This window comes from Alnus glutinosa, chromosome 3, assembly GCF_958979055.1.
Source record: "Alnus glutinosa chromosome 3, dhAlnGlut1.1, whole genome shotgun sequence".
Lineage (NCBI taxonomy): Eukaryota > Viridiplantae > Streptophyta > Magnoliopsida > Fagales > Betulaceae > Alnus > Alnus glutinosa.
In genome coordinates, this window is record NC_084888.1 from 27022518 (window position 1) to 27032380 (window position 9863).

Below are 9863 nucleotides of genomic sequence, written 5' to 3' on the forward strand. Positions count from 1 at the left end.
GTTGAAAATAATAGGTAGTCACAATCAGGTGGATTAATTATTATTTTTTAATCAAAGACGGTGTTAAAGTACTAATTATTAAATGATTAAATTTATCTCTTTCTATCGGCTTAAACTTTTGAGGTAAGGGGTGACTTAACACGGTATCAGAGTAAATGTCATAAGTTTGAACCCTGTTTCCTTCATTTACTTTTTATTTTAATTAAATATTTCACATATTAAGCCTTACCTATTAAAAAAGAATTGAACCCACGCATGAGGAGAAAGTCGAGATATTGAAGCATGTTACAATTTTTACTTATAGGAATTGATTTTTCTTAATTGATTATTCAAACAAAACCACACCGACAAATCTAAGCTAAACAGGTCCTAACAATGACTTTAGCACTAGACCAAGACCACCTCGAGTAACAAAATTTACAAACAGTTAATGCAGGTAGTTAATTATCTTCTTAATTTCTACTCAAAGCACGCCAAACTATATTTATCGTACGATCTCGTGGGTTCGGCAGCCTGGATTAGCTCCATGTCTCAATCAGCCGGCCTCTTGTATCGAAAACAAAAAGTCATAATTTAGATAATTAATTTGATAACTTCTGTATAGCTTAACATACATAAATGAGGTAATTCTGATTTTTTTTTTTTTTTTTTTTCACAATCATGTCATTTTTCTCCTTTAGTTAAAAATATTAATTAGTACGTACGTTTTATCCTTTAAACTTTCGTCCCACCTGAAGGAAAAGACCATTCATGACTATTAAGTACTTGATTCTTTCCAGCAAACAGGCTAGGTCTTGAAACTTTTATATATATATTATTGAAACCTTTATCTTCATTCCTCTTCTCAATCGTGAATACTGTTCAGAATTGCTGTATCAATTGATGGTTAAGTGTTTTTATACATGTTATAAGCCTCTACAGCTATTAATTGGTTTTAAGTTTTATCGATCGAATATAATAAGAACTATATTCATTATTCACCAACGAAAAGCCTCGATGATATTAAATAAAATAATTTTCAATCATGCCATGAAATTTATAAAAAACCACTAGTAGTGTTAATTTGCTTAATTAAATCATGATAAAGTCTTTATCATTGAATATTAAAGGATTGACATGATTTTCTGTAGTCTATATATATATATTTATTAGAAGTATAATTAATTATAATGGAAGGATACAAAATTTGATGTTTCATATGACTCCAAAGTTAGTACTCTTTTATACAAGTTTAACCATACGGAGTGTGCAGGAGACCTAATCTAGATGATGGGGTTTGCTATAGTTTAGTTTCACTCGTGAAGCAAAGTTAAATTTGTTTATTATAACTTTCCTCGATTTACTCACTTGAAAAGCATGCTTTGTACTGACGTAAGCAGGCTCTATATTATACTTACTGATCTGAGATTATCCTTTTGTTTAATTTGTCAGATTATATTTGTTGGTTTTATGGGCAAGCAACCCCACATAATTGGAGTTTAATTAATTAATCTCCTAATTTGAGTTTAATCAGTAATTGTAATTGAAGTACAAATCCACTTCTACATCACTCTCATGCCACTTTGCTATTTTCATGCCATCTAGGTCATGTTTATAATCGACTCATGACCTCCGTACCTCAAGTATAGAGGGTGCAACAATGTGATCGATAAAACGTGAGATGAATCGTACACATAAAAAGAAGGCTAATGCAAGAATTGAACTATTCTCTAAACACTTTTATAACTTAAGCTTCGAAGTGATCGATCCATATTTCTCATTCTTTGTGGGTACTTTAAATCGATATTCCGGCACAAGAAAAGATGTTCTAACAATATTATTAAGTGTATATTTAGGTCCATGTATAAATTTCTTTCTAAAAAGATCGACCAGCCCTGCAATTCAAATGGGGTAATGAGAGAAGAACGGAGGAAACGAGCGCCTAGTAGGGAGGCCAGGGAGAGGGAGAGAGAGAGAGAGAGAAAAGAAGCAAGGAAAAAAAAGGAGTGCTCGTCGTTGTCGGGGGAGGCTGGTCAGCCTCCCTCCCCCCCGGCTCTAGTCTTGGCCCTTAGTCCTCTAGGACTAAGGTGTTTTGTTTTCTACCTGAGCAGTGGAGGCTAGATTTCTTTCAGCCTTTAGAACTGTGGAGCTTTTGTTCCCCTAGCCTTGTTAGGCTATGGTGGTTTATATTTGTGTTTTTTCTTTTTCTTTCTTTTGTTTCTGTCAGGAAAACTCAAATCTAGGTATTCCAGCTTGAAGGTGTGGCGGTAATCATGTCTTTAATGGTGGTTGTTTGGCCCTTTTTTCCAGATTTCATCTTCATTTTTGGAGCCAGATCTACACAACTCCGTTGATTTTTCCAAGAGACGCGCCCCTCAACCGTGTTCCCCGTCATCGTCCGCTCCAGTCGCCGGAAGCTCGAGCCACGGTGGTCGTCGGTGTCCGGCGCATGGCCTGAACGCACCAGAGAGCTTGTTGCTCTTTGGCGCGCGTGACGGCCACGCCCCGCTTCTTTTGGCTGTGCACGGTACTGGTTGAGGTTACGATGGTTGATCTACAGCTAGGGGAGATCAGTGACGGCGCGTGTTCTCCACGTGCTGCCGTCTCTGGCGGATTCGCTTCTTCCTCTACTGTCGACAGCCTTTTTTTGGGTTTTTTCTGCTTTGTGTTATGTATTCATCTTGTTTCCTCTATTACAGTCTGTCTGTATATTGCTCAAATTTTATTGAAATTTTTGTTGGCTAGTTGCTAGATCGGGCCTCTTTTATTTAAGAGTGAGCGTTAATGTAAGATAGACTCAAATATAATTCTGGTAAAATTTGATGTTTTTACTCCGATAGTTATTTTTAAGTCAGATCCTTCTAACTTAGAGTGTATGGAGTCTTATTGACTTCCCTTTCTTTGTACCGGTCTTTGGGCTTTCTTAGTACGTTATATATAGTAGCAAATGCTGCATGTTCATTAAAAGAAAAAAAAAAAGGGTAATGAGAGGAAGTACGAAAGCATGCTTTGTATTGACGTAAGCAGAATGTTGTTTTTGGGAAGAACTTTTGCAGGCGATGATATCAATGGAGAAGAACAGAAAAGCTTCTGTTTAACACAGACCTGATAATCATGCTCATACTTTTGAGCTCCCATGCTTGCTTACCATACTCATTATTCATGGGGAACAAACTATATATTCTCCTTTTGTCCTATCTCATTCTTATATATATTGTATTTTATGCACTTTAGGCTTCGAAATTCCAAATGTTTCCTCCTTCCTTACACCCTAAAGTTGATAACTGTCAATGTATTAGTCTAGTGTTTTGTTTTCAGGACACATTGAGAAAGCTATTAATTAAACTCTAATTAGGGGAAAGCTTATTATATATTTAATATTAGGGTAGAGGACTCATTGCTCGAGGTATATTCACTCTTGCAACAGTGTAAAGGACTCGTTGCAGCCACTAAAGTTTTTGGCCCTTCTTAGGTGGCATTGTACTACACGTGACCTTAATTTGCGTGGGGCTCAGGGAAATTAAATAAATCCTTTGCGTGCTAATTAGTAATTAGTATAGCTACCTTTTCTATTACTTTCTGCAAGTTGGCTTTTTTCTAATAGTTCATATTTAATTTTACTTATTTTTTCTTTTATATATATATAAAAAAAAAAAAACTGATAACTTAAATTTAGATCATTGAAAAATATAAAGCAAATATATTATCGTTTTTGGTTGTGATGTGAAAGTAAAAATAGTTTTGAGTATTTTGTGTGTTGTGTTATTTGTTAATACTTTTACTTTTATGTTTGAAAGCAATCTTAAAAAAAGGTAAGCGATTAAGGCCATTTTTTTTTTAGCCGGCGACTACAATGTAGTTGTAAAGTGAAGGTTATTTTAGTCATGAAATTTTTTTAAGTATTATAGTTTTTATTGAAAAGTTATTTACAAATTAATGTGGTAATTTATAATAGGTAAAATAATTAAGAGAAATTGATAAGTCAATTTTTTTTGCTTAATTAATTTTCACTTACGAAATGGGGCCACGTCAGCTCATAAATAATTTTGTAGTAAAAATTACAGTATCTCTTACACAAGTCTTTACTCGTATGCATCCCACTTAAGGCTCACTTACCATAAATCTTTTATATACATATTTACCATACAAGTGATCGATCTATATAGATCTTAATACCCCCAAAATGGTAAGTAAGAAGTTGTACACGTGAAAAGTGAGGTCATTGTAGGACTCATGGTATTTATTGTGTATGAATCAAATTCCATATGAACTTTTGATGTATGAACAAAAATGACAAAAAGATCGGTTTATTCCTTCCTTTATTCGTAAAAAAAGATTTTACATTATATAAGTGTGAAAATTATTTTCATATTTGTAAGAATATTTTAATTGTATTTTTGTTAATACATAGTAAATGCCGAACTTTTTAGGTAGTAAAGAATTGAAGGGTGATTTCACGCGCCACGGTGAGAATGGGATGGAGTAACGTTTGGGTAGAGGGCGTGCGGTGCGGAAGTTATCGAGGCGAATGTTGTGGGGTATCCACCGGAACAGCCTACAAACCGCAGGCTCAGCGACGGTGGCCTCCTCTTAAAAACGTTTCTCTTCCATTCTTTTACACGCTGCCAAACACAGACTAAGCCTCCTCTAATTCACCTTTTCTCGCTGTACTTTTTATCTGACTTTCTCGAGAAAAATGTTGCTGCTTTCACGCAGCCTAGTGAGCCTGCATCGAAGCATGGGCAGGAGAGGAACAGAAGCGCCCGGTAAACAAGGCTCTGGGTGACAGGTGGTGGAGGTGCTGCTGCTGACAAAGCTCCTCATGGCGTGGGCTGAACACGTGGCGTAATGGGTATTGCCATTTTCTGCTTGGATTGTCATTTTGTAAAGGGTGGTGATTGAAGCACCAAATCATAGGTGATTGCATATTATTGGACCACTCATTTCCCTTTGTCTAATTAGCACACCACTCTTTCAAGAAAAGAAAAAAAAAATTAAACCCCTTCTTTTTTCTTATTCGGATCTTAATTAAATTCAATCATTACGCTTTTCAATATTACTTATAGGGTTTAGTACCTTTTTGTTCTACGTGGTTTTAAGTTTTTATGTTTTGCCTCTTGTGCTTTATTTTTTTTATCGTAGATAATACATGTGTTATGGGAAAAGACGGAGGTGAAACTTTTGTCTATTTTTCTGTTTAAAATTAACAGTTTTTCACATCAGCAACACGTGATACACTTTAAAACATGACACCAGTCCCTAGATGCCACGTAAGTCGCCATTTCAACGTTGACATGACTGCCACATTTTTGTAATGCTTTTTCAAAAAATAAAAAGAAGAAGAAGAAGAAGATGAAGAACATGGGGTGTTCGGTCACCCCCAATGGTCAAAATGGGGTGCCCCCCCTTTTTTTTCCTCTCTTTAGGGGTAGTCAAACCACCTCATAGGCCACGTGGGTGATTCAGCCACCACCAAATTGGCCAGTCTGGGGGTGGCCCTAAGGCTTTTGAGTGTGGTTTCCGAAACCAAAACTGGCCTTGGGGGTGACTCTTTGGCCAAAATGGGGGTACAATTTTTTTTTTTTTTTTTTAAAAGAAGTCAATTTTTTTAAAAAAATATATATGTGGCAGCCATGTCAGCGTTGATGTGACAACTTACATGGCATCTAGAGATAGATGTCGCAATTTTAAGTGTGTTACAAGTCGATGACATAGTAATTCGTTAGTTTTAGGCGAAAAATTGGACTAAGGTATCATCTGTGATAAAAAAAAAAAAAAAAAAAATGAAGCACATGGGGCAAAATGATACTTAACCCTTCTTTTTAATTAAAGACGGCAAACCATAAGGGGCAACTGGTTCATCTAGTACCCCATGTGGTTTCAAATTTTTATTTTTTGTCACCATCAGAGGGATCATAGATGGTGGTAGCAGGAAGTTGCACGTGTTTGTTGACTATGAACCAGAGGAATCAGTTGAATCGATTCCGATTGAAGTGGTGGCCCCAATGCTGCTTATCTCTCAATCTCCTTCAAAGGTTGAGATTCACTATTGCGAGGAGGATGTGACACATCACACATCACAACCACTAGCACATGAGCCACCAAAGCATCCACCACAGCAACTACCACAGCAATCTACTGTGTAGCCAGCCCGACAGCCTCAACGACGGTCAGCTCAGCAACCTTGGAAGCAGTCAGTGTGGCAGCCTCGACGACAGCCAGCAGAGCAGCCTCCATGGTAGTTTCAGAATGAGGAGGATGACATTGAGTTGAGTGATTTTGATGTTATGGATGGCGAGGAAGAAAACATTTTTACATAAAAAAGATGATGATGTTATACGCGAAGTGAGGGAGGAAACAAACAAATGGTTTTAGTCGTTGGAAAAAGCATCTACATCGAAGGATGGAGTTGATGCAATAAATGACCCCAATGCGGAGTCTTCTAATAGTGAAACCTTTCATAGTATGGATAGAGAAGAAGACGACGGTGAAAGGTCTCCTAGACAAGTGAGAGGTACCCCGAATGGAAGCCCAAGCAAGACTTGAAAGAAAAAGTCGAGTTATCAGTAGGGTTGAAGTTTGCCAACCCCACTCAGTTCAAGGAAGCGTTACGAGTATTTGCAGTGCAGAATTTATTTGACTATAAATATCAGCACAATAAGAAGACACGGGTCTCTACAGAGTGTAAGAAGAAAAAAAAAAAAGTGGCTGGAGAATACACATATCTTGGTCGAATTGTAAAAAAATTTCTAGATCAAAACTTTTGAGCATGTTCATAATTGTGGCAGCCACTACCACAATAATAGGTCAACAATTAAGTGGGCTACACATAGATATTTAGACAATTTTCGGGACCAAAGAGATTTTATACCGAAAGCTTTGAAGGAGATGATACGAAGGGATTACAATATTGAGTTGTCATTGTTGAGCTACCACCGTGCAAAAAAAAAATAGCATTAGACATTTTGGATGGAAAAGATGGTGAGCAATATAAGCACACCAGAAAGTACGCCAATGTATTACCGCAGTGGAATCAGGGTACCTCATCATACATTCAGAGGGATAAAGTATTTTTCTAACGGATGTATGTAACAGCCTTGCATGTTACATTCAGGATACCTCAGTCAAGGCTTATTGGCTGGATGCAGGACAATGATTTGTGTAGATGCATGTTTTATGAAGGGAAAGTGGGGTGGTCAGCTACATACAACAGTTGCTCGGGATGCAAACGATGATATTTTCCAGATAGCATATGCAACATGTAAGGCTAAAACTAAAAAGGCATGGACCTGGTTCTTGGGAATACTGTTGAAGGATATTGGGTATCATCGGGATCATATGTTGTCATTCATGTCCGACAGACAGAAGGTAATATTTAATGCAATTGTTTTGTGCTCCTAAAAAATATTATCAAAAATATTTTGACATGTTTTTTTTTTTTTTTTTTTCCCTAAAACAGAAGTTGATCCATTCTTTGGAGGATCTGATACCTAGCTTGGAGCACAAGTATTGTATCAAGCATTTGTATGCGAATCTCAAGGGCAAAGGATTTAGGAGAAAGGAGTTTAAGGATGTATTGTGGGGTGCAGCTAGGGCACCCAACGAGATACAGTTCAAATACTACTATAACGACCCACCCCCAATGACACAATATTGTCCGCTTTTGACTCCCCAAACCAGACTTCCCAGGAGGTTACCCATCCTGGGATTGCTCTCGTAAAAGCACGCTTAACTGCGGAGTTCTGATAGGTTCATGACTATCACGGCTTTAAAACGCGTTGTGTCATATAGGGTGCATTTATACATATAAGCACATCCTCATTCCTAGGCGATGTGGGACGTCACAATCACCCTCCCTTGGGACCCAGCATCCTCGCTGGCAACCCTCATGGGATCACCCCATTCTTGTCATCCCAGCGAGTGCCCGCCGGCAACCCTCTTGGGTTTGTGCACGCTCTCACCATCTCAGGCTGGGCAATGGCTCTGATACCATTTGTAACGACCCACCCCCAATGACACAATATTGTCCGCTTTTGGCTCCCCAAACCAGACTTCCCAGGAGGTCACCCATCCTGAGATTGCTCTCGCAGCAACACGCTTAACTGCGGAGTTCTGATCGGTTCATGGCCATCACGGCTTTAAAAAGCGTTGTGTCATATAGGGTGCATTTATACATATAAGCACATCCTTATTCCCAGGCGATGAGGGACGTCACAACTACCTTGAGGTGATTAGAGGTATGGACCAGAGAGCATACAATTACCTTGAGAAAGTAAACCCCAAGATGTGGTCATGGCATGCATTCAAAACCAGTAGCTCCAGTGACATCTTGCTAAAAAACAATGCTGAGAGTTTCAATGCATTTTGGTGTTGGAAGCAAGGGACAAGTCAATTCTCACTTGTTTGGAGACAATAAGGCAGCAACTAATGAATCTGTTTGATTAGAAAAGGGTTGGAGCAGCAACTTCAACTCAACTAATTTGCCCTAAGATCGTGAAAAAGTTGGAAAGGAACAAGAAAGAGGCTAGGGACTACATATATCACTAGAGTAATAAACTGCAGTTTGAGATTGACCACAACCATGAGCCTAGGAGGGTCGTTGATATGGAAACAAGAACATGTCGATGTGGCAGGTGGCAGTTGAATGGTATTCCTTGCCCATATGTAGTCTTTGCAATATATAGAAATAGACACTACCTTGAGGATTATATCAGCAAATTGTACTTAATGGAAATGTACAGATTGTCATATGCCCCTAGTATCAATCCCATGTCTGCGCCTAATGAGTGGCCTGTTGACCATGATGGGAACCCTATAGAGCCATCAATTTCTAAGAAACAACGCAGTAGGCCAAGAAAGCTCAAAAAGAGAGGAGCTGATGAGATTGAACTAGTTGAAAGTGTTCGGGTCACTAGAAAGGGGTACGATGTATGCTGTGGAAATTGTGGTAAAAAAGGCCACAATGCTAGGAGTTGTCGGCAACCAGAAAATCCAAATAGGAAGAAGTATCCCAAAAGGGTTCGGAAGTCAAAGCCAACTGATGTGAGTTTTTTTTATTTTTTTATTTTTCTTTATGTCATTGACATGTTTGGTTATACTATGTGACAGGGAGGACCCTCAGATACAACGTCACCCCCTAGAACAACCAAAAACATCGACGCGATTAGTCAACCATCAAGGGACAACCCTCCTACTACAACTGAACAAATCAGACGTAGGCAAAGGCGGGTCTCTGACCGATTAAGGAGGAAATCAATGGTGAACTTCTTACAAATTTTGTAATGGACCTGCTGTCGTCTGGATTTTCCTTTAATACCTTTTGTTAATTTGTTGATATTGTTGCAACTTGGGGGACCCTCAATCACAATGGACCAAATGCAAAAAGGAACACAGCGGGATTTAGAAATTGATTCACAATCACAAACTTTGAGACATTAACATTTGATACATTAACACACGCTTAATTTTTGAGACATTAACATTTGATGATTTTTATGAAGTTGTGCAACCAATAGCATGTGACTTTTGATGTAATTTTGTATTTTGGTCAGTTTGTGCACATGTGAAGTGGTGTATGTAATTTTTGATGTATTAGTGCACATGTGAAATGTATGTAATTTTTGATGTATTGATATGGATGAATTGTTGGCAATGGTAAAACAGGATATTTTGGAATATGGTCATTTTGTGCAAATGTGAAGTGTGTGTAATTTTTGATGTATTGATATGGATGAATTGTTGGCAATGGTGAAACAAGTTATTTTTGGTTTTGATCATTTTGTGCAAATGTGAAGTGTATGTAATTTTTGATTTATTGATATGGATGAATTGTTGGCAATGGTGAAACAGGTTATTTAGGGTTTTGGTCATTTTTGAAACATGAT